The sequence below is a fragment of the Mus caroli genome, chromosome 4 (assembly GCF_900094665.2).
Source record: "Mus caroli chromosome 4, CAROLI_EIJ_v1.1, whole genome shotgun sequence".
In the NCBI taxonomy this organism is placed as follows: Eukaryota; Metazoa; Chordata; class Mammalia; order Rodentia; family Muridae; genus Mus; species Mus caroli.
Genome location: NC_034573.1, coordinates 3,764,560 through 3,768,595, shown reverse-complemented (window position 1 = coordinate 3,768,595; position 4,036 = coordinate 3,764,560). Strand labels below are relative to the sequence as shown.

At 36.1% G+C, this 4,036-nt stretch overlaps 1 long non-coding RNA gene across 1 annotated transcript in view; it reads right to left on the bottom strand.

The window, feature by feature from the left end:
• Positions 1–2,390: 2,390 nt before the first annotated feature.
• Positions 2,391–4,036, bottom strand: part of LOC110292128 — a 12,935-nt gene continuing 11,289 nt past the window's right edge. The window contains exon 3 of the long non-coding RNA XR_002377662.1: positions 2,391–3,281. This is a non-coding gene — a long non-coding RNA (uncharacterized LOC110292128). The remainder of the gene's footprint in view (positions 3,282–4,036) is intronic.

The following is a 4,036-nucleotide window of genomic DNA, read 5'->3' as shown; positions in this document are numbered from 1 at the left end:
TCCACACTTTGGTATTCGTTCTTCTTGAGCTTGATTTGAGTTTTCATTTAATATATTTCATTTTATATATGAAGTTCAGTATCTTGGCATTCATTTTAATTTTCAAATTAAATTTTTATGATTTTGTATTCCATTTATTTTTATAATTTTACTATGATTAAAATTAGCTTATACTTGGTTTAAACGTTTAGTGAAACGGGCTTTCTTCTTTTGCTGATGGGTTGATTTTTAATATTTACAAAATGTGTGCAATGCTAGTGTTTTCTGCTTTGCAGATTTCACAGTAGCTGGTGTTAGCACTTTGTTCTTACCATTCAGGCTATATGGTCTGTGAACTCCTCTCTGTATACTGTGTAATTGTGTGAAGCTTTCCTCTATGGACCACTCAAATAAAAGCATCCCTATGATTATGTCACAAGCTACTGAAAATAAAGATGTACCATGTTCTAAGGTTATGACATGACACCATGAACTGCAAGTACCTGTGTATAAATAACAGCAGCAGCAACGACAACAACAAACAACAAATGATTTTGTTAAGATCTCAACAATCTCAGAATATATTTAGAATACACAAAACAAATTTAAACTTACCTGGATGCTTAGAAGGATGAAGTTAATGGCATTGAACTTGAGAAGGGATTGATTTATAATCACAGATATCTCAATTTGTTCATAAAGGCTACGACAAAAATAGCTATTCTAGTTGTGTCATAAAACACAAGCTCAACAAATAGCTACCAGAACAGTTTCCTCAGCACAGTGTCTCTCAAGACGTACAGTGATAACACCTGTACTTAGGAAGGACGAATACATTCTCATCAACTATATTTTGTTAAATCATGAGTTCACCTCTGTATTATAATTGTGATGGTTTATTTTCTAAAGATTTTTTTCTCATTTTCAAAGTATAATATAGAAAGAAGATTGTTGAAGAAAAGGAAATTTGGGGACTATCAAATGACTTTTCATTTTCAAACATAAAAAAGAAAATCAGCCTATCTACCCAAATGGATATCTGAATTGTCATAGCAAGGGGGTAAAATATACTGCAAATAATTTGTTCCTTAAACCACAGCTTTTCACCAAACATTGAGAACAATATGACTATTCAAATTTTATTTCTTTAACACTAAGATTTACATATTGGGTTCTCATCAAGAACAATGAAATTAGGTGTTCACCTCCAAAGTTAGTCAATTGCATCTATGGTTTGTCCACTCTGATAACTGGATAAGGCTGAGGAATGCCATGATGGATTCCAGTTATTCCACTTCATCTCTTCATCATGGTAAACAGAGGTTCAGTGTTTGTTTAATAATGAGCAACTGCAGAAGCATATTTGAAAATTATCCTACTCAACAAAGGTAAGAATGAGATCATCCAAAAGGACATGTACAATATTTCCTAAAAAAAAGAGTTATAATCATGAAAGATCTTTCTGTTCTCAAATTATGTGTTAGTCATAGGAATAAGGAGCTTTGTAGATAGTTCTCAATTCTTGAGAAGGATTTCTCAAAGTCTCTGAACTCTCTCTCTCTCTCTCTCTCTCTCTCTCTCTCTCTCTCTCTCACACACACACACACACACACACACACACTAAGAGGCTGTTGATTCTAATTGCTGGTATAGAGCAAAATTCAATTTTATGAACTCTCTCTCTCCCTCTCTCTGAAAATCTTATGTTTAAAGTACATTGTCATTGACATTGGCCTTAGCTTTACACCAGGCCCCATCTCATCCTAGCTAAAAGGTGACCATCTCATTCTGAAGTTGTATATGCTTCAACCATAATGGAAAATTGTGGAACACCAAAATAGAAACTAAGTGATATTAACAGATGTGATCTCACCAGGGTTCCATTTGTTAAAGAAAACATTGAATATTAATTAAAAGTTAATTAGAACTAATTGCCAATTAGAAAGAAAATGTAATTTGAAGCTACCCACAGCCCTTCTACTATTATTACCTTTGAGAATACTCCACACCCAAGGGGAGGGCTGGTGAGTGAGTGAGCGAGTTCCCTTTCTTCCTGTGGATGCATGTGAAGACCATCCTTTTACAGTTTACTTGTTGCATTAAGCCACAAATTAGGGGCTGAAGCACAAAATCCTATCATTTGTAGAAGAAGGTCTAAAGAGAAAGAGCATTTTATTGAGTGGAAAACTCATTGTTTCAGAAAACAAACCATTGAGAAAGGCAAAGGAACTTGTTTACTATAAAGTTAGAGATGCACAGCAACAGCTGTGGCTCCTGCTGAGGGACTCCCCACAGGTAGTCCTAGGATTCTAGGAACACACAGATTTTTATTCTGGAATCCAGATCTCCTACAAGTTTCAGGTTCATGCTCATTTGAGTTATATCACCAGAATCCAGAAATCCATCCATATCCAGCCCAGTACAGCACTTTCCTTTCATTCTAGTAATACAGTCAGCTTGAAAATGAAAAGGCAGAATAAATCTCAACACTTTCTCCTTCATTTTCTAAACAAAAGGCCTTATTTTCCAACTAGGATAGGAATGTAGTTTGAGGCTGGCAGCCATTTGCCACCAGAACAAACAGAGATCTGAAGACAAAATGCAGATAGAGACCTGAGATCTTAAGAATGGAGATAGAGACCTGAGGTCTTAGCAATAGAGATAGAGAACTGAGATTTGAAGACAAAATGGAGATAGAGACCTGAGGTCTTAAGAATAGAGATAGAGACCTGAGGTCTTAAGGCCCCAAGACCCTTAAGACCTCAGAGATGGGACTTGGCAGTTAATTTCATTGTTTTCATTCAATTATTTTGAGTTTTATTTCTAGTCACTTAAAACTGAAAAGTTCCTCTGACAACATAGTATGTTCAAAATATTTATAAATTAAGTCTAAAAGAGAGAGTCATATACTCCTTCCATTCACGGTAGGAAAGGTTTCATCTAAGGAGACAGCTACTGCTTCTGAAAGCATTTCTTGGTTGCCTGTAGACACTGAAGACAGCAGTGAACCTGGAAGTTTCATTTTCTCAGCTGTTAACTGGGCCCAGCCCAGCAGCTATGAACTCACTCATGTAGCCATTGCTCAATCCATTCAAGACCTGACAAGTTCATATCATTGGCCTCACAGAAATGGCAGTTTAAGGAAGAAATTTCATGTCAGAAGAAAAGAAACTCATTTTTTAATGCTTTGGACTCCATTTCCTCCTGGGCCTCTCTTGTGGCTTTGACCTGAACTTCTCTACAGGAAGAAGTTACAGAAAATACAGTCCCACAAGTCATCCAATAGTCTTCGATGTGAAAATCTACAAGATGATGAAAAATGTGGGCTGGCTTAGTTTGATTTTACATTTTAATTGTGAAGTCATTTACTGCTTTTTTGTGAAGATTTATACATTATCCTATTATGTGTTCATTCTGAAGAAATCTTCCATTTATTTACATTTTGTTACATGTGTATGTATGCACATGCTGTTTACACACACGTGGAGAGCAGAAGACCACTTGCAGGAGTCATTTCTCTCTTTCTCTGTGCATCACGGATGCAATTTGTACCACCAGGCTTGGCTAGAAGCACCTTCTCCTGCTCAGCTACACTGCCATTCCTTCTATGTGTTAAGATGTGATTCATGATTCTCCAGAGACAGATGCCTTTACTGAGTCAATACCGTTGCTAGGTGCAATATGGCTTTCATGTCTGGTTGACAGAACTTGAAAATCTGACAACATAAGTTTGTGTTTGGAACAACATGATAATTGATTAGAAGTAATATTAAATACAGGAATTCTGACTTGGCTCTTTGATTTATGAATGGATATTTATAAATATTTACATTGTTTTAAAAGTCAAGGACATTTCTATAATTTGCAAGAAAGTTTACAGACTAGCTTTTTGGTTTGTTTTTACATTGGGAACCTGTACTGGCTAGTATTTTGTCAACTTGACACAGCTGGAGTTATCACAGAGAAAGGAGCCTTAGTTGAGGAAATGCCTCCATGAGATCCAACTGTTAGGCATTTTCTCAATTAGTGATCAAGGGGGAAAGGCCCCTTGTGGGTG